The sequence below is a fragment of the Myotis daubentonii genome, chromosome 8, assembly GCF_963259705.1.
Source record: "Myotis daubentonii chromosome 8, mMyoDau2.1, whole genome shotgun sequence".
Taxonomy (NCBI): Eukaryota; Metazoa; Chordata; class Mammalia; order Chiroptera; family Vespertilionidae; genus Myotis; species Myotis daubentonii.
The window spans coordinates 21,621,729-21,644,084 of record NC_081847.1 but is presented as its reverse complement, the minus strand read 5'-3'; the positions used below and the strand labels follow the sequence as shown (position 1 = coordinate 21,644,084).

The 22,356-nt window shown below is 38.5% G+C and overlaps 1 pseudogene; it reads left to right on the top strand.

Moving 5' to 3' along the window:
• Nucleotides 1-11,775: 11,775 nt before the first annotated feature.
• LOC132240252 (elongation factor 1-alpha 1-like) lies at nt 11,776-13,166 on the top strand (annotated as a pseudogene).
• The last annotated feature ends 9,190 nt before the right edge of the window (nt 13,167-22,356 follow it).

Genomic DNA, 22,356 nt, shown 5'->3' with positions numbered 1-22,356 from the left:
CCTTGTAAATATTTTTTTTATTTCAATTAGTGTATCCTTCACTTCTGTTTCTTTTTATGGTTTCCATATCCTTTTTGATGCTGTTGAAGGTCAGCCATCATTGCCTGTGTTCTGCCTGGGACCTCCTGGCATGAGCTACAAAGTGACGTGCAAATGGTTGTTATTCATGTTGGGCTTAGAAATGCCCAGGAGAGGCCAATTTGTGAACAAAGGCCAGCTGCCACCAGTGCCAGGTTAGAGCGCATGCTGAGGCTAGATGCTGTTTGAGAAATTTTAGGAAGGTCTGAAGCATGAGCTAAGACAGACCATTCATATTGAAAAGCCAATGGAAACTGATTGGATAGACCAGAAATTTTGGTGGGTCAGGGTCTCAGGGAAACACCAGGGCAGGGCAAACAGTGACAGCCAGGATGATTGAGACTCAGATATGGCACTGCCTGTGAGCTCTTTTGGGGGAGAGCTCATCAAAGGAACAGTGGTCTCTGCTAACACTTCTGTCTGAGAGAAAGCTGCTCCTCTAGACCTTATCCTGATGCCAAACAATTCAGATCCTCCCTGTATGTCCCTGGTGCCCTTTAAGCTACTGCCCCAGTGCTGGAGCTCAGAGGGAATGAGTCTGAGTAATGAGCCCTTTAATGGGAACTGCCTTGGACTCCAGCAGCTTTCTGTCTCTCTCAGTCACAATCCCCACTGGTTTTACAGCCAAAAGTTGTGGGGACTTCTCTTCCTGACACTGGAACCCTGGACTGGGGGCCAGCCCCCCTTAATTCTCAAGAGAGACCTCTGCAGCCAAAATATCTGTCCATATTTTTATCAAGTAAATGTGGGTATGAGACCAGCCTGTTCCGCAATATCAACACTCCTAGTAGTCTCTATATGGCTTCTTCTATATATCAGAACTGCTCAACTTGGATTTCGGAAGAGCTAGGTTTCAGGTTCTAACAATGCCTATGACTGTGATGCTGGACGAATATACTATCTTTCCTATTCTTTTATTGTCCTCAGCCTCTCAATTCACATTCTTAAAGATATCTGCATTTTTATTGTGTTTGTATTTTGCCCCCACCTCCCACCCCAAAGATGCTTTAAAATAAGGTCTAGGCTAGGGCAATTTTTTTTCAACTTCTTAATATCTCTTAACTCTCTTTAGATGTACTTTTTTCTTCCCTACCCTCCTCTTCTTCATCTTCTTCTCCTTCTTTTTCTTTCCCTCTCCTTCCTTCCTTCCTTCCTTCCTTCCTTCCTTCCTTCCTTCCTTCCTTCCTCCTTCCCTTCCCTTCCCTTCCCTTCCCTTCCCTTCCCTTCCCTTCCCTTCCCTTCCCTTCCCTTCCCTTCCCTTCCCTTCCCTTCCCTTCCCTTCCCTTCCCTTCCCTTCCCTTCCCTTTCTTTCTTTCTTTCTTTCTTTCTTTCTTTCTTTCTTTCTTTCTTTCTTTCTTTCTTTCTTTCTTTCTTTCTTCCTTCCTTCCTTCCTTCCTTCCTTCCTTCCTTCCTTCCTTCCTTCCTTCCTTCCTTCCTTCCTTCCTTCCTTCCTTCCTTCCTTCCTTTCTTTCTTTCTTTCTTTCTTTCTTTCTTTCTTTCTTTCTTTCTTTCTTTCTTTCTTTCTTTCTTTCTTTCTTTCTTTCTTTCTTCTTTTTTCCACCTGGGCATTACTAAAGTGATTTGACAGAAAAAATACATGTCTTATTAACCATCTTTAATTAACACAAGCACATCTATAGGGCTTTTAATATACAGGTCAAAGTATATTTCAAACTTAGTAAATCATGTTTTATATTACAAATTGTTTTATCATTATACCTAGAAAACAGTGATGTCTGCCTTTACCTACCCCTCAATGAAGTAAAAATATGCTGCTGGACAGGAATTTAATTTATTAACTTTTTTGGATCTTGACCTTTTAAGGTGCTCTGTGTCCATTTAATCACAGCATCCTTGAAACCCCAGACAATACACTGATATCCAGAGGAAGATGGTAATATTCATAATCAGTAACTAGAATGGGTTTTATCAGTTTGGATGATACCAGACTAAGAAAATTATCCATCTGGGCCAGGTAATCCATTTTTCTGGAAAATCACAAAATGACATTCCTGATAACAAAGTCACGGAGATAATTTCCTTTTATTGAATAATTTCCTCATTCAGTAAGGATTTTAAAAGCCTGAGGTATTTTGAGCATATGGTTTAGGGACATCATTTTAAAACATGAACTATCCGTAGAATTTCAATATAATCTCAGTAAAATAACTTACTTCCTGTTACAAATAAAGCAGGATATTTCTATAAGAGAGAATGATATTTCAACAAAACATTTGCTTTTGAGTTAAATTTAGGAGCCTTTCCTCATCATGCTCTCATAGCATTGGTGTATCTGTTCTGAGCCATTGGTCCATTTTCTCTTGACACAGTTGAACACTCCTCCCATGTGAAACAGTTTCCTCACTTGAATTTTTCCTACTTCACCAACTGCTTCTTTTCCTCATTCCCACTTGTATCATTGCCCCCTTAACATTGAAGAACCCCAGAATTCAATCATTGAATTTGTATTTATTACATTCATTTTTGGTGATCTTAACTGGACTTTATATGCTGATAAATCACTAATTTGTATCTCCAGCCCAGACCTTATCTCTGATTATGGGTTTGAACATCCTACTCAATGTCTCCACTTAGAATTTTAATAACCATCTAAAATTTACCATCTCCAAAATGAATTTTTTTTTAAATTTAAATTCTTTATTGTTTGAAGTATTATGTAAGTCTCCTTTTACCCCGTTGAACTCTCCCAGGCACTCCCCACCCCCTGTCTGTGTCCATTGGTTATGCTCATATGCATATATACAATTCCTTTGGTTCATCTCTTACCCCCTCACTCCCCACCTTCCCTCATAGGTTGGACAGTCTGATGCTTCTATGACTCTGGTTCTATTTTTGTTCATCAGTTTATGTTGTTCATTATATCCCACATTTGAATGAGATCATGTGATATTTATCTTTCTCTGACTGGCTTATTTCACTTAGCATAATGCTCTCCAGTTCCATCTATGCTGTTGCAAGTGGTAAGAATTCCTTCTTTTTTCTAGCAGTGTAGTATTCCATTGTGTAGATGTACCACTGTTTTGTAATGCACTCATATGCTGATGGGCACTTAGGCTGTTCCAAATCTTAGTTATTGTAAATTGTGCTGCTATGAACATAGGGATGCATATATCCTTTCTGACTTTTGTATATACTAATAATGAACTCACAGAAAGAAAAACTAAAAAAAAATAAATCCCATTTACCATTGCAACAAAAAAATTAAGATACCTAGAAATAAATTTAACCAAGGAGGTAAAGGACCTATTTCTGGTTTGTTTGTTTGTTTGTTTATTTGTTTTGGGGGGAGGTATATTCCTAGAAGTGGGATTACTAGGTCAAATGGAAGTTCCATTTTTAATTTTTTGAGAAAACGCCATAATATTTTCCAGAGTGGGTGTACCAGTCTGCATTCCCACCAGCAGTGCAAGAGGGTTCCTTTTTCTCCACATCCTCTCCAGCACTTGTCGTTTGTTGATGATAGCCATTCTGACAGGTGTGAGATGGTATCTCATTGTTGTTTTGATTTGCATCTCTTAAATGGTTAGTGACTTTGAGCATGTTTTTATATGTCTCTTGGCCTTCTGTATGTCCTGTTTCAAAATCTCTGGCTTTTTTATGCACCAATAATGAACTCACAGAAAGAAAAACTAAAAAAAAAAAAAATCCTATTTGCCATTGCCACAACAAAAAATTAAGATACCTAGGAATAAAGTTAACCAAAGAGGTAAAGGACCTGCACTCAGAAAATTACAGGATGCTGAAAAAAGAGATAGAAGAAGAGATAAATAAATGGAAGAATATACCATGTTCATAGATTGGTACAATCAACACCATTAAAATGTCTATATTCCCAAAGCAGTCTATAGATTCAATGCAATCCCCATTAAAAAATACCAACAGAATACTTCAAAGACCTAGAAAAAACTCTCCAAAAATTCATCTGGAATAAAAAATGACCCTGAATAGCTGCAGCAATCCTGAGAACAAGTTGGAGGTATCACAATACTAGATATCAGGCTATACTACAAAGCCACTGTTTTCAAAACTGCCTGGTACTGGCACAAGAACAGACATATAAACCAATGGAACAGAACAGAGAACCCAGAGATTGACCCAAGCCATTATGCTCAATTAATATTTGACAAAGGAGGCACGAGTATACAATGAGTCAAGACAGTCTCTTCAATAAATGGTGTTTGGAAAACTGGACAGATACATCCAAAAAAATGAAACTAGACCACCAACTTACACCATACACAAAAATAAACTCAAAATGGATAAAGGACTTAAATGTAAGATGGGAAACCATAAAAATCCTAAAGAAGCCATAGGCAGCAAAATAGCAGACATTTGTCCGAGCAATATCTTTACCAATACAGCTCCTAGGACAATGAAAATTAAGGAGAAAATAAACAAATGGGACTACAACAAAATAAAAAGCTTCTGCATAGCAAAAGAAATCATCAACAAAACAACAAGAAAGCCCACTGCAAGGGCTTCTCCACAAAATACATAATACCTTCTCCCTAGTTTTCTTCATCTTAGATCATGGCAACCCCATCCTTTCATAGTTCAGGTCAAGTTCTTGGTGTCTTCCTTAACTAAACTCTTTATCTTACTTTCCTGTGTTCATTCTCTCAGAAATCTGCTGGCTTTTTCTTCAGAATATACACAATATCTGATCATTTCTCACATCACTTTACTTCCCCCAATCCGGTCCTACCTTCATCATCATTGTCCTCTCTCACTTAATTTACTGCTGCGTTCGCCTAATTTTCTCCCTGCTTTTGACCTTGCCCTCCTTAGGTTAATCTCAACATTGCTCCTGGAATAATTCTTTGGAAAACACTAAGTCAGATATGTCACTCCTCCACTTCACATCCTCTATTAACTCCCCAATCTCATTCAAGGAAAGCCAAGTCTTTATAAATTCACAAGGCCCTAATTCATCTCCTGCTGTTCTCTTCCTTGCTCACTACATCCCAGCTACAAGGTCTTCCTTATTCTTCCCTCACTTGAAAAACTTTCTCTCCTGCCACCACTTCCTCCAGGTTTCTACACAAAAGTCACTTTTGTAAGAATGGTTTTCTATGATCATTCTACCTAAAATAGCATCAATTGCGAACTCCGTATCTCTCTTTATTTTTCTGTCTATTTTATTGCCATCAGACATCCCACAAGTATGTGTTATTTTGTTTATTATCTATCTACCCCACTGGAAGGTGTGAGTGAAAGGATTTTGTCTGTTATGTTCATACTGTACCCTCTGGAATATAACAGGCTTTCAATAAATATTTGAATGAATGCATTGCCATGGCAAATGATCTTTCCCTTAAGGTTGACCTGATAACCTAGCCAACATTTCTTTTAAATAGATTCCTTTGTTCTGTTTGCCCCTTCGTGTCATTTGAAGATGTTAATTATAGAAAATCTACCAGGAAATAAATTTGAAGAGTCCAAATCAAGGAGACGGATGAAGGTCTCAGGCAACAGTAAACACTAGAAGCTAGTAGGAGAGGCAACTGCTACCAATTTGCTGTAGAATATCTTAAATTTCCCCAGAATGTGACATAAACTCAAAGCTCTCTAGGAGGCATTAGCATCTGAGAATTATCTTTAACTCTGGAATGAGTTCCTTTTCTTTACTTCAGTGATCTAGCTTGTCGAAATACCCAAGAGGGCTAACTGCATGGGCCTCCAAGGCCACCCTGAATTACAGGCCATCTGCCCCAGGATTTCTTGAGCTGAAGGGGAAAGAGAAGGATCTCCATAGCTGTAGAAAACTATTCCTATTACATTTCTTCCCTTTTCCCTTTTCATCACTGCTCAGTCTAAAATAAATGATTAATTTTCAACTTATGAGCAATCCTTTTTGGATCTTGTAGGTTCTATAGATTGTAGACCATGATAAGCTAAGTTTTCTATGAAGTGTATCTCTTTTCAACTGTTATAAAACTATTTTAAATTAGACCAAGGCTATTTTCACCTTTTGTAAAATTGATTTATAATCAAACTGTGTGTTTTCTTTTAATATATTTTATTGATTTTTTTACAGAGAGGAAGGGAGAAGGATAGAGAGTTAGAAACATCAATGAGAGAGAAACATCGATCAGCTGCCTCCTGCACACTCCCTACTGGGGATGGGCCTGCAACCAAGGTACATGTCCTTGACCAGAATCAAATCTGGGACCCTTGAGTCCGCAGGCCGACGCTCTATCCACTGAGCCAAACCGGTTAGGGCCAAATTGTGTTTTATAAAGAAAAACTTAAGCATCTCTATATATAAATGCCTAAGCAACCTGCCAACTGTTCAATCGTTCGACCGTCTGACCGGTAGCTATGACATGCACTGACCACCAGGGGGAAGATGCTCAATGCACAAGCATGGAAACATGGAACAGACTGATGAATCTCAGAGGGAAGATAAATCTCAGAGGGGGAGGGCAGGAAGAGATTAACCAAAGATCTTATATGCATACTAGAGGCCCGGTGCATGGATTTGTGCACAGGTGGGGGGTCCCTCAGCCTGGCCTGTGGGGATTGGGTGAAACTGATAGTCCGACATCCCCTGAGCAGTCCTGGATTACAAGAGGGTGCAGACCAGGCTGAGGGACCCCCATTGCACCAGGCCTCTAGTATGATATAAAACTATAAAAATACTCCTATAATGCAGATAAAGTTAAATACCACACATATAGGCTTTCTATCAAAAGAATAAGAGTGATGTGATTGTGAACTAGGGAAGAGCAGTTGGGAGCATCTATCAAGATCATTTGTGGAGGTAAGCAGACTAAACAGTCACCCTTACATAGGTTTTGTTTGCAGTTCAGTCTGAGTCAAAGTGCTCTAGGGGTAGGGGCAGGAGGAAGGCTCAAGCAAATATCCTGCTGATGCTGTCTTGTTATCCTCCTTCAACAGACACTAACACCTAGACTGTGAGATTGGAGGCCTAATATCGGAGCTGGAGATCGATGAAAGCAAAATTTTCTATTACAAGTTCTGTTTTCTCCTTGTCACAAGTTACTATCATTAAAACATATGAAAAATGTAGGAAACTGAAAGGAAAGCTACAAATCTAATCAGCAACCTTGATCTAGAATATACTTTGTATTTCCAATCGCCTTGCCTCCTCAGACTCTGATATTTGAAGGTTGTGTTAAATATCTCTCCTTCTGTATATAATGTGTCAGCGCATTTTTTTTGTTGTTGTTCTTATTCAGTTCTCCCCATGAGGCAGGTGGTTGAAACTAGGCAATGCTTGTCTTTTATGGCCATCTTTAGAGAGGATCTGTTTCCATATACTGTGTTCATCAGAGAATAATCTCTTCTAGGTATTTCCTTTTGCCCTTTTGGTAAATAGGAGTTAACAGCTCTTGAACTTATGCCACTTCCAAATGTTTCTTTATACTTTTTAGTCTTCTGTAATATAACATTGTGGTGCTATTGTGGTAATAAATCCAGAAGAGAAAAAACTCACCTTACTGCTCTAAACTGATCTTAGCTTCAGAAAATTAGCCTCATGGAGGGGTGACACATAACAATTACTTTATCCCCTGTGCTTGATCACCAGGACTGTAATGAAAAATCCAGAGAATTTTTTGAAGCCATGACTTAATCATCAATGTGCCAAATTTTAAATGGCCATTACATATTTCTGTCCCTGTCCATTGGGTCTGCATGAGTCATCATCTTTGCAAAGGAACATGACTTATCTCCTGTTGGAAGTTGGCAGAATACACATAGGAGGCTTAGCTTATAAGGTTCTCTGCACATGAGGCTCTTGAGTTGGTTTATCCACAGAAACCATGATCATTTATAGATTTGTGATTCACAGTATGGAATGTATTTTTACCAATCTCTCTTCTACATGGAGTGTAATGACGTTCTCTGCTGTATCCATGTGATCTTTTACATTTATGATACATATAGTAATATTTGCATGTGCATGTGAACCCTAAATTATATTCTCTAAATAAGATGTCCTAGTACACCTGATCAGAGAAAATGCGAAGGGGGAGACACAGGATAGCATTTATTATTTACTTGAGTCATAGGGACTTATAAAACATGTTCCTGACAGCTCTGTTTCCTGTCAGGGGATTTGCAGACACACAGTTCTGGGTTCCAGTCTTGTCTCAGTGGCATTCTAATGAATGTGGGCGAGTTAGTTGGCTTTTCATATGAATTTTGAGAAAATGAAATAAGAGATCTGACTTCAGTGTTCAGTCCAGGCATCTGGAACAAGTAGCCTGTTTGTTACTGTTACTTTTCTTCTCCCCATTATTCCCCTCCCTATCTTCACTGTGCTGCCTGAACTCCATTCTCTATAGGCAGTAGTTAGTACTGGGATATTTTTCATCGTTGTTCATAGAGAAGTGTTTGAAGCAGATGTTTTAAAAAAATAGAGAGCAGTATATTTGAATGTTCATATAGCCCTCCCCCAAAGTTAGATGAAAAATTAAAACAGTATAATCATGCAAGAGAGATTACTTGACTGAATAAAAATGGCAGTGGAATATTACAGGGAACTGAAATTAGAGCCAATCCAACTGTTGGATATGGTGTCAATTCTTCCAATTGATATGACTATTTTTTTTCCTGAGGTGGGGTGAGGGGAGCTCTAGCTTGCTATATCTTGTGTTTGTCATATGTATTTGGGATAGACCAGGACAAAAAAAAAAAAAGGCAATAGCTAATTATAAAAGTTTACTTGAAAAGTAATGAATGTTTCAAGAAATAAAAATAACTAACTTCACAGCTTTACCAGATTGGTGATCATTATATTAGACTTTTTATGATTCTAGTGAATATGGGTTTTAACAAAATACACACACTTATTGTCAGTTCACCCTTTGCATTGTTGTGGAAGAAAAACTACTGCTGTTCAATATAGATATACGAGCTTTAGTAGAATCTTACCTTCTTCTGCCCATTTAAAAGTTTCCCAAGGTATACCTGGGGTGGATCTTAAGGTAAGAGAGTGTCATCTTTAAATGCTTTGTTCTAAGTAAAAGGATAAAAAACAAGTTGTTTTAGCTGGCCATGCTAGGGGGTAGAGGTTCAAGTAGGAAGGAAAAAGGAAGACTGTGGCATAGATAGTGCATCATCAGCATTCTTGGTTGCATACTACAGAATCCATTCTGTGTAATTTAAGCAGAGAATACAGAAAAGCTGACATAACTTGAAAAATGCCCAACTACCTCTCTGGACCATCCAGGCAGAAGTGCCCTGCTGCTGCTACTGTATTGGGGCGCATATGATGGACGTTAAGGTCTAGATGCCAGAAACTAGCACAACTCCTTGAAAAGAACCAGATGCTTTGCCACCATGCTTTCTTGAAGGGCCATCCTTTCATGTAGCTGATACTTTATGTTTCTTGTTTTCATCCTCAAGGTTCACTTAGTTGAATCAGTTTTGGGGGATCCATATTACATGCCAACCCAAAGGGAACCTGGGAAATGTGGTTTTGCCTCTTCATCTTGTGTTACATAGTTGTGAAAGTAAACTGGGAAGTTGGAATGGATGCTGACTGAACCACTTGTCAGTATCTGCCACTAATGGGACTGGGCTGAAAGTTATTACGGTGTTGCAATTTTCTGTACATTTGACTATTGTGTTTATTTGTTTATTTTTTTAATGTAAGCACACCCAGGCAGAACTGAGACTAAGTCAGCAAGCAGTCTGTAAGGTTTTGCCCATTCTTTATCTTGGATCTTGGATACTAGTGTTTTGACTAAAACAGACAGGTAGGACTCACATAGTCCAGAAATTCATGTGTAGCCATATCTTTTGGAAGGTATTTTTTAATTAAAAATTTTATAAAAATGGTAAAATATTGGTTAGGAATGAATGAATTTTTCTTTTGGACTAAGAACTACATGCATTGTTTTTAATATTAATTTAACTGTAAATGTACAAAACAAACTTTAGCGGGCATACCATGGGTTCAGATATTAAAGTCCAGTTCCACCTCATTAAGGAATGACTGAAGGAGTATCTATTTATTTTTTTATTCTAGACTCAACCTTGTTCAAATTTTATAAATCTGTTTTTCAACCTTGGTTATTTGTACTAAATACTGGTCTGCGTTAGATCATCATTTTCTTTTTCCAGGAACTCTATTGCTATTCATAGAAAATCATTGCATTTTTCTTAGGCACTTGAGGATTTTATCATATGTACTAATAGTCAACTCTGCAAAATTCTGGTGAGCTACTTTGTATTTCTTAACCAGGAATGTCTGGACAGTGCTCTGTACCCAGACTGTTTTAATCTGTTCCTAGGATGATGCACTGTGTTGGCATCCAATGGCACCCAAAGAAAAACTGGGACCATGAATGTAATGCTAAGTTCTGGGGAGTCACATTCATGCATCTTCTTGCCCCGGCTGCAGGAGCTCCGGGGTGTTGCTGCTTTACCCTTTTACCCAACATCCCATCAGATCCAGAGGTAGCTGGGCTGCATGACATTGTGGGTGTAGAATTATCATTCTATCTCCATGGCTCATAACCTTGGCAGGTAACCAAATTCTTAGAAACCCTGGTAAGTCACCAACCTAAATCTTTCTGTTCATGTGTACACAAATTTGTGAAGCATTAAAAAAAATTTTTAGACATATAAATGCATTATTAATTAGGATTTAGAATTTTCTAAGAACAAAAGCTTTAAAATTCACTAAATTAAAAGATATTTTTAGTTTTAGAAAATGTCTAAAGGTCACCTAATCCAACGATGAGGAAACCAAAGCAAGACGTACTAAAGTAATTTGCCCTGAATCACACAGGTAGTTATAGTATCAAAGCTGAGATTAAAATTCAGGTCCCCACCTCTCTGTCTTGGAATGTTTTGAAGGTGCTTAATACCAAAACATGGTCCCTAAGTTCTCGCCATCCTATGTGAAGCACACACCTGATGGCACACGCCAGAAGGAGCCAGCCTCTAGGATGTCTGTATAAAACAACCTGAAAACAATCGACATATAATATGGGCCGTACTTTCAACTTCCTTCTTCTTAAATTCACCAGAACCTCTTCATTTTGTGACAAAATTGGATTTAAAATATGTGCAATAAATGGCACCAACATTATTTTTACATCTAAAGATACCTTAAGAGAACACTTTTTCTATTTTAAATCACTAGCTTCCCACTAGCTGCAACAAGCCATATTAATTGCTTACACTTCAGGTATGATTTTAATTGTTGGCTTTGCTCCCCTATCCTCTTAGGGGAAAAGTATGAGAGTTTTATGAAGAGATTTAAAATGAGAGCAACTACTTGTTAATTTTTTTATACTTATCAGCAATATAAAATACTTTTTTAAAAGTATAAATTTGTATATAAGTGAAAATAATTGCAATCATCACATCTCTACTTTACACAAACTTTGTTATCAAAGTAGAATGATTTCTCATCTGGATATAAAAAGCCATACTTGAGTTCTCAACTATTGACTTAAATAGGGAAAAATGGGAAGTTGGTATTACCAACATTCATATTAACTGTGGGGTGTTTAGCTCAGATTCTGGGGTTTAGTTATCCTGGTTCAACTCCAGGTCTTTTATTTCTGAGTTTTGAAATCTGAGGCAAGTTAGTTGCTGTCTCTTTATCTCAATGTTGTCATCTGTAAAATGGGGATATCAATAGCCCTGACTTTTAGCATTGTTAGGAGGTGGAGAGGGGGCATGTCAAATACCTGCCAAGCTTTTCTGCAATGGGTTTGCCATCAAAACACAGGTGTTGTTAAAAACACCACTAAATCAAAGCCAAAATGGGAAAGGAAATGACTCATATCAACATTGTCCTCATTGGACACGTAGACTCCGGAAGTCTACCACTACTGGCCATTTGATTATGGAAATGGTGAGATCAACAGAAGAACCATGGGAAAATTTGAGGAGACAGCAGAGATGGGAAGGACTCCTTCAAGTATGCCTGGATCTTGGATAAACTGAAAGCCAAATGTGAGAGTGGTATCTCCATTGATAAATCCCTGTGGAAATTCGAGACCAGAAAGTATTATTGACCATTATCGATGCCCCAGGACACAGAGACTTCATCCAAAACATGGTTACTTAAAAGCACATCTCAGGCTAACTGTGCTGTCGTGATTGTTGCTGCTGCTGGTGGTGAACTTGAAGCAGGCATCTCCAAGAATGAGCAGACCTGTGAGCATGCCCTTCTGGCTTACACACTGGGTGTGAAACAACTGATTGTTGGTGTTAACACAATGGATTCCACTGAGCTGCCCTACAGCCAGCAGAGATACAAGGAGAGTGTTAAAGAAGTCAGCACCTACATTAAGAAAATTAGCCACAACTCTAACACAGCAGCATTTGTGCCAATTTCTGGTTGGAATGGCAACAACAGGCTGGAACCAAGTGCTAACATGCTTTGGTTCAAGGGGTGGAAAGTCCCCCATAAAGATGGCAATGCCAATGGAACCAGGCTGCTTAGAGCTCTGGATTGCATCCTGCCACCAACTCGTCCAAATGACAAGCCCCTGTGTCTGCCCCTCCAGGATGTCTACAAAATTGGAGGCATTGGCACTGTCCGTGTGGGCCGAGTGGAGACTAGTGTTCTCAGAGCCTGCATGGTGGTCACCTTGGCTCCAGTCAGTGTTACAACTGAAGTGCAGTCTGTTGAAATGCACCATAAAACTTTCAGTGAGGCTGCTCTGAGGAAAATGTGGGCTTCAGTGTCTGTCAAGGTGTTTGGCAATGTGGCTGGTGACAGCAAAAATGACCCACTAATGGAGGCAGCTGGTTTCACAGCTCAGGTGATTACCCTGAACCATCCAGGCCAGATCAGTGCCGGACATGCACCTGGGCTGAACTGTCACACAGCTCACATTGCCTGCAAATTTGCTGCCATCATTGATACAGTTCCTGGCAAGCCCGTGTGTGTTGGGAGCTTCTCTGACTGTCCTCCTCTTGGCCGTTTTGCTATTGATGACATGAGACAGACACACAGGTGCCATCAAAACAGTGGACAAGAAGGCAGCTGGAGCTGGCAGTCACCAGTCTGACCAGAAAACTCAGAAGGCCAAATGAATATTATCCCCAATACCTGCCACCCCGTCTTAGTGGTGGAAGAACAATCTCAGAACTGTTTGCCTCAATTGGCCATTTAAGACTAAAAGACTGGTTAAGGATTACAATGCACACTAAAACCTTCAGAATGAAAGGAGAATGTTTTGTGGACCATTTGTTTTTCTGTGTGTGTGTGTGGCAGTTTTTCAGTTATTAGTGTTTAAAGTAAGTACTTTTTAATGGAAACAACTTGATCAAATATTTGTTACAGAATTTTTTATTTTTATTAAATATTTTATTGATTTTTTACAGAGAGGAAGGGATAGGGATAGAGAGTTGGAAACATTGATGAGAGAGAAACATTGATCAGCTGCCTCTGTACACCCCCTATTGGGGATGTGCCCGCAACCAAGGTACATGCCTTTGACTGGAATCGAACCTGGGACTCTTGAGTCTGCAGGCCAACACTCTATCCACTGAGCCAAACCAGTTAGGGCTGTCACAGAATTTTGAGACCCATTAAAACAAAGTTTAATAAGAAACCTGTGCATTCTTTTCATCAACACTGTAACGTCCTATAGTACTACTTAGGTAAAAGACTTAAGAGTTGCCCATAATCTATTTCTGGTGTTATTATCTGCTGATACGTTAGAATTATATAATTCTGTTATTTATTTTTTTTGGATGGGTGGTAATTTTTTTCCATCTTTGTCTTGAGAGGAATCATCTCTTTACATAGTAAAATACTATAGGAGGGGGTCTATTGGTGTAACACTTCATAGGTTATCACAGAGAAGCAAAGAGTAAATTTATTCATGTGTAAATTTGTTTATAAAGGCCAAATTCTGTCATATTAAAGTCCATGTGTTTCATATAAAATTGTGTAGTTATATCAATATTGAGCAAATTTGTTAGTTTTTTAGTTTTACTCAAAGTGAATTCACAGTAAATACTGAGGTAGTTTAAAGAACCTGCATTGAACACTGTCTTGCTATAGTTAATTGTATCCAGATTCTAAGAAAAAGAAATGATACTGAAATTAGAGAGGAAACAAAAAGTACTTTTCAAGGCGCCTCACTCAGAGCTACTGCTTACTTATATTAGCATTCAAAATTTCTAGTTCCTATTCATAATTTTTTATCCACTCAGAATATATTTATGAAGAACCCACAATGTCTCAGATACTGTTAAACTCATTGGGGACATGGAGATGACAGATGAGGTCTTTAACCTTGTAGACTTCTGAACATTTTCTAATTCAGAATAAAATTAGGGAGCAACTAGAATGCACATACATACAGTTACACACACACACACACACACACACACAAGAAGAAACAATCTTTTTAAAGAAGCTTTGTTAATTAGTTTTGGGAAATTTTCAAAGTTTCAAGTGAAGCTCAAAAATTGTTAAATGCATAAAAATAATTTATAAATGAATAAATACATTCCACATCGCTTCTGATGACTTATTAAATGCTCCTTATTAAAACATCAAAGAACTGAGCACACTTGACAAGCTAGGGCTTCACCTTGACTTTCAGGTAAGCAGGAGACATGTGAAAGCCTAACCATTAGCATTACTTGGCTCTCTTTACCTTTCTTCTTCACTTTCTACCGGACAAGGTGCTGCACTGTCTCTTTGCCTTCCTCCTATGCTTCACATGAAATCTTCTAAAAGTTATCCATCTTCCTTCTTTTGTGGATGTCCATACAAACACCTCCCTTCTGATATTCTCAAGTTCCAAATGATCCCGAAAGATTATTTAAAATAGAAGATTCAATAGTAGAGAGAATAATAATGAAAGATGGAAAATGATGTAACTGTCATTTCTAGCTACATTGAAATATGATCCCAGAGTGTTTTTTTTTATATGAACAAACATAACTGTTGAGGTGTTAAAATAAATATTAACAGAATAGAAAGAGTGCTTTTCAGAGGAAATTTTTCATTTAACATGACTGCCTTTGTTGTTGTTTTGTTTTGTTTTGTTTTGTTGTGTGTTTTTTTTTTCATGAAGAATTGTCAGAGTTGTCAACATCGTGCTTCATGGATTTTGAAACCTTAAACATTTAACAGAAATTATTTATGAATGTTGGAAATTGAAGTCTTATTCAGGTTTCTTACAATCATGTAAGTAAATAACAGCCATTATCAGTGGCAACAAGGATAGGGCTGATATGGGTAGTTACAATGCTATTGTGGGTTCTTCCAAACTACATTCTCTGTGTCTTAGCACAGAAACATGATATTGAAAATGTCTAAACTGTTTTAGTTTCTATTGGTGTAAATGGTTCAATATCTCAAACTTTTATTTTAATGTTATAATCTATACATGAATGGCTATTGTAGAAAAAAAACAAATTTCTTCAGAAAAATAACCATTTAAAAATATCTTGCTAGTTATTGAAAAAAAATAATGTAAGTCATTATTCTTTAAGAAATATACTGGGGGTTTTTTTCTGAAATTTTCACAATGGGGATGTGAATTTTTATTTTATTTAAAACATAATACTTGTTTTGTGCTTGGGACTGTTTTAAGTGCTTTATGGATAGTAACACATTGGATACTCATAACCTATGAGAGAGATATTATTATTATTATTATTATTATTATTATTATTATTATTATTGCTATTATTACTGTTATTTCTACTTCACAGTTAAGAAAGCAGCCCAGGAACTCAGAGCAGTTAAATAACTTGCCCAAGGTTGTACGACCATAGGTCCCAGGGACAGGAGTCAAATCCAACTCATTCTGCCCCCAGAGACCCTGATTATGACCATTAGGTACTGCTCTCTTTGCAGCATTTTGAAGACTTACCAAGGCACCTAGTCCCAGAAATGTGCCCATCTAATCAGTGATCTGTCTGCCCTTCTGGCTTGTCCAGCATATCAAAGTCACCAATGAAATGGACATACATCTCTGATGAGACAAGATGTGTCCAGAGAACCATGAGACTAACATCTGATTCTAGAAACATATTGAGGCAAGGCAAGAGGATCACATTCTCACGACTCTTCCTACCTCCTTCCCATTAAATTAGGTTTCTGTGTCAATCAGTCACAACAAAAACCAAGTGACATATTCATATTAGGAAAAGCTCAAGGTTTAGTAAAGGAGGGAGAGAGTCATGTTGTGACCGTCACTTGAAGACAGACCTCCAACAGAAAGAGCTGAGGGAAGAAATACCCAGACCTTACTTTCCTCTCTTCCTCCAGGCTCCTGTGGGGATTCCCTCCTGGCTCCCAGAAGCCAGAGGGAAAGAGAGGTCACTGATATGGTCCATGTAGGTCAGCCTCCAGGCTCAATGCAGAGTGCAAACTAGAGGTCACATTGAATGGGTCACATGGAAAATATTTGGCACAATCTTACCAATCGTATACCTCACACACACACACACTCACGGCAAGATTTTCTATTCTCTAGAAAAATTGAATTCTTTCTTTATTAACTCAACTTCAGTATCTTAGCAAGATTCTGAGAATACAAAACTCCAACACTACATGTGTCTTTTTTTGTTTGTTTGTTTTTCACACGTTGTTCAAGCCTGTCGAGGTCTCTCTGAACCCTGGTTTTGTCATCCAGCACAGTGGTCTTCAGACCCAGGTGCTGCCTCTCAGGCTCCCTTGGACAGGCTTTCCGTGCTGTTTTCCAGGCCTCCCCCAGAGCGTAGTCAGTCTCAGTGAGGCCCGGGAATGCACACATGGTTTTGTTTTTCATTTCCCAAGCGACCCTTGTGTAGCCAGCCGAAACATAGGCATCTGGGATCCCTGGTATGACAGCTTCAGCACGAGGCATGTGACACTTCACTGGACACTTCTTTAGAGTTTTTCCAGAAATTCAGGGAGTTTTCAAGTGGCCAAATCTCAGAGTGTGAAGTGGAATATTAGACTTGGCCTGGGAGTGTTTCCTCACTTCTTTGCTTCACACTTGTTGGCCAAGCCACCCTCTTGAATCCACTGATAACAACAGGGAACTGCAGAAAAAGTGCTCAGTCCCCTGAATTCATCAGTAATATCCATTACATATGAATGTTTGGCTTGTTTTGCATTAACTTTATTATTCATATATTTCTGTGTTGTGCTAAAATATTATGGCAGACTTTGTCAATATTTTACTGAATTTGAATCACATTCACCAAATTCACCCATCCACTTACCAATCTTTTCTTTCTTTCTCCCATGAATGCTAATTGTTCTGGGAGCCAGGCGCTGCTCTAGGTCTTAGGGACACTATAGTGATATCTGAAGTTTCTGTCCTCTTGAGCTTACACACTGGTGAGGGAAACAAACATCCAATAAATAAATACATGCATAAGTAAAAAGTATTTTGAATGAGGACATGTGCTATGAAAGAAATGAAGAAGTATGGTGACCTGTAACAGAGAGTGGAGTAGAGACTATTTCAGAGAAGGCCATCCAAAAGGAAATATAGGCATTGAAAACTGAAGGCCGTGAAGTAGCCAGTCTTGCATAGATCCAGGGAAGAGCATTTTAGGCAAGGCAAATGTTCTAAGACAGGAAAGAGTGTATAGTCTTTTTAAAAAATATGTTTTTAATGATTTTTTAGAGAGAGAGGAAGGGAAAGGGATAGAGAGATAGTAACATTGATGAGAGATGTTAATTGGCTGCGTCCTGCACACTCCCTACTGGGAATTGAGCCTACAACCTGGGCGTGTGCCCTGACTGGGAATCAACCTGAGGACCTCTTGGTTCATGGGTGAACGCTCAGCGCACCGGCCGAGCAAGAGCGTTTAGTCTTTAAATAACACATTGTGGCCATTTTAGGGTGACTATGCTGGCCAGTGAAGAAATATCCTCAATATGTCTCATAAGCTACCTCTTTGAAGACCTGCTGAAAATATTTCTGTTACCACAAGCCTTTAGCAATAGCAATTAAGAACTGCCGGTAATCCAAAGCCATAGGAGTAAATATTGGTGCCTCTCTCCTCCGGGGGCTGATCCAGGTTGTGTGGGACCTGAAGCTTTTCCAATGTCAAAGGCTTTATTCAATAAGAGTAATAACAAATTGAAAAAAATTACTAGGGTCCCACCCATGTAAGTGAAGGGCCCGGAAGCTATGGTTAATTGGTTTCAAGGTAGATCTATCTCTGCCTGGCACCTTTCTGCAGTCAGGAGAATGAGTCAGACATAGACAGAGCCCTGGGCTGGAGGCCCTGCAGGTCCCGGGACTGGGAGTCACATGGCTGCAGGAAGCCTGGAAGTAGCCAAGGAACTGCTCCCCATGACAGCTGGTGAAGAAAGAGAGAGAAAAACTTGTTCTGATTTAACCATGTAGTCATTGCATCAGGACTAAGTGAGAGGTGGGAGAAATAAATAAGAGTAAGATGTAGCTTGTAGTTTATAAGGAAGCTATTAAAGGATGCTTTAGGCAAGTAAAAATATACATGCAAAACGACACAAAGTAGGAAGAAATATGTGCTGTCTATAAATGAGATAAAGGGAGAAATGAGTGAGGAGGGCTGCAGCCAATGGAAAAGGTGGGGTGTGTTGGTGGGCAAGAGGAGCAGACTTGGACATGGTGGGGTGGTGGGGGGGGCAAAAGTCCCAGACGTGGGCTGGAAGGGCTGAGGTAGTGAGGGAAGGCAGTAGAAGAGATGGTAGGAGGCAGGTGGGCAGATAGAGGGAAAGAGGTGGTGGTTGTAGTTTTAAGGCAGAGTTGGGTTTCATCTGGGCTTCTGAAGATCAATTCTTCCTGCCCTGTGTGAAATAATTAATTCTGATTCTCAGAAAAGTATTCTTGTGAAAAAAAGAGGATTCAATCACCACTTCCGTTACCAAAACAAGGACTTATCTTAATCACGATCAAAACTTCTGCCCTGACCCTGACCCGGTTGAAGTAGGCAGAAGGTATGGTTACAATGTTTTGATATCTGGCTTCCAGGCAATAATAATGAGCTTTTTAATTAACATCAACATCCTGGTTTTCTGTGGCGACTGCAAGGATGTGCTGCTTTTTCTTATTCTTGGAGGCTGCCAGATGGTCACTTATTATCTATCACTAAATATTTGATATCAATCATTTTTGTGCTTTTAGGATATTTTCGTGTATACATTCAATGCCATATGACTTACTATGGCTTATTTGAAATGTCCAGTTGTTTAGACTTCTTTGTAGTTCTGAAACACAGAAGAATAGTGGTCACATTTTGGGGGGTTAAGATGTTTGATATTTGATATATTTGAGTGTACTGTGAGGGTTTGACCTTATTGAAACCCACACCAAACAGAATTTTTGGTCAGGGAGAGAGTTCTCTTAGCAAATACTCTTCTTCTCATGATATGTTACAGGTCAATGGCTACAGGGCCGTTGTGTGGTCAACACTGAGAACAGTTTCAAATGTTAATGTTGAATGTCACATATGAGTCAGAAATCATCCTGTGCTCTTGAATGTAATTTTTAAAAAGACTTATTGTATGCTGAGGTGTGACTTTTGACTGAATTTAGATTTATGCATATGAGCCTAGATTTTTGAAAAGAGCAAAAAACTAATTTTTGTTTGTTTCTGAGTGTTCAAGCTTCTGGCTATATGTTTGTACAGAGTGCCTTATATTATACCTACTTTATTTTTATTTTATTTTTAATATGTATTTATTAAATTGATTGGGGTGGCATTGGTCAACATGAACATATAGGTTTCTGGCGTGGGTCTCTATGTTACAAGATCTGTATATTGCACCATGTGCCCACCACCCAAAGTCAAATCTTCTCCTGTCACCTTTTATTAGGATCCCCTTCTCCCCCCACCCCTTTTAATGGATGAAATAATATGCAAAGAATGATGGCCATTTTCTTGCCAGGGTACAATCCAGTGTGGGGGTGTCTGAATGTTAATTAATTCCAACCTCAACTACTTTACCTGCTGCTTCAAAGCCTGGCAGCTTGTATTCATCACCTGAATGACAGCTGTTTCTAACCTCTTTTCCCTGAAAAGAAATAAATTAAAAAAGCCTTCTGCATGCTAATCACTGACATTCTGAAGTGACAGTTGAAAAGAGCTCTAATATGAGTGTAAGGCAGACATGAATTGAATGATTTTGTCTCCCTTTACTTTCAGTCGGTGTGTATTTTTTGTTCTGAGGCGGGCCTTTTATAGACAGCATATATATGGGTCTTGTTTTGTTATCCATTCAGCTACCCTGTGTCTTTTGATTGTCCATTGATATTTAAAGTAATTGTTGATAGGTATATAGTTACTGCCATTTTATTCTTTTAACTATCTTCTCCTCCCTCCTCCTCCTCCTCCTCCTCCTCCTCCTCCTCCTCCTCCTCCTCCTCCTCCTCCTCCTCCTCCTCCTTTTGCTTCTCCTCCTTCTTCATCTTCTAAAAGGCCTTTTAACATTTCTTATAATACTGGTTTGGTGGTAACAAACTCCTTTATATTTTTCTTGTCTGGAAGCTATTTATTTCTCTTTCAACTTTAAATGTTAGCCTTTCTGGGTAAAGTAGTCTTGGTTATAGGTCCTTGCTTTTCATTACTTTGAATATTTCATGCCAAATCCCTTCTGGCCTGAAATGTTTCTGTTAGGAAATCAGCCGATATTCTTCTGGGAGCTCCCTTATAGTTAATTAACTCTCTCTCTCTTATGGCTTTTAAGATTCTCTCTTTGTCTTTAACCTTTGGTATTTTAATTATGATGTGTCTTGGTGTGTACCTCTTTGGGTTCATCTTGTTTGTGACTCTCTGTGCTTCCTGGACTTGTGTGGCTTATAGGGGGATAAAAATGGTGATGGAAGGAGACTTGATTTGGGGTGTTGAACACACAATACAGTGTTCAGATGATGTATGGTGGAATTGTGCACCTGAAACTTGTATAATTTTGTTAACCAGTGTCACCCTAATAAATTCAATAAAAAGGGAAAAAAAGATTTGGTCTCTATCAACCAATTGTTGAATTTTGACTAGATATTTTTGAAGTGTAAAGAGAAAGGGTAGCAGATGGTGATGAGGCAGTATTATCATGAATGAGAATGTTGATACGATGAATCATTAAAACACATGTTAAGTATATTAAATGTCTACATTTTTGGCAATTTGAACAATATATATTTTTATGCAGGCTGTGTAGACTTTGTCAAAGCAACATAATACAGATATTTTTCTCCTTTTATCCATTGGATATTCATCCAAATGTTTTACAAAATTTTTTTCCTTTAGGGTGCATTAAATCTATTTAATTGTTGCCTAGGAATGGCTAATATCCTATTGTTTCTCAATTACAGAGCTATATTTTATCAAAATAGATTTTGCTTTCTACCATAATTTCAATTTCTACCTTTTATAATCAGGAATGTAGTTAAGATAATTTGACTGATTCCCCCTAATCCAAGTAATTACTATGCAAAGACTGTCCTCTCCTATATAATAAACATGTTCCCAGTGCTCTTTTGGAAATAATTATGTAACTTTCATGAAGGACCAACATCTAAATATTAATAGCGGATTCTATTTTATGATTTGTTTAAATGTATCTACCACTTAATCTTATCTTCTCCTATCTGTCTGCCTTTCTGTAAGGATCAAGGGAGTAGTGTTCAGTTCTAAATTTCCTGTCTCAGAATATATGTATTTCACTGATTTAAGTAGTTTGATGAAGCCCACTTTTGATACAGAGGTATGTTTCTTTTTTTTTTCATGTTTTAATGCTATGAGTACTTAGTATTTTTACTATCAGATAGTAAAATTAACTTCTATTGGTGCACAGTTCTATGAATTAACATATATATTCATGTAACCACTATCACAATCAGAATATAGAAGAGTTTTATCATCCTTCTAACCCCCTGATATGCTCAGTCATATGTTCCCCTCACCCCTGATTCCTGGAAACCACTGAGAAGGTATTTCCTTGGTATTAAAATACAAAGAAGACTAACTAAAAAACAGAGATGAAGTTGAAGAAGCAGGAAGAAGAAGGGGAGGAGGAGTAATAAAAAGAAAGAAACACGAAAGAGGACGATGAAGAAGAGGACAAAGAATGACAAAGAAAGGAAGAAGGGGAGAGAGTAGAGGGGGAGAAGGAAAAAGGATATTTAGGGACGTAATCCAGTTGGGCTTTTTTGCCTGTGCTAGGATTGTCCATTGTCAACTTGGCATCACTCCCACCAAGTGGCTGCAATGCAGAGGAGAGACTGAGAAGCACACACCCCAGGATCCTGATTTCAGATTGCCAGTGAGAGGGGCTGCTGTGAGGCAGGGGAGGAATAAGATGTGTGGGCA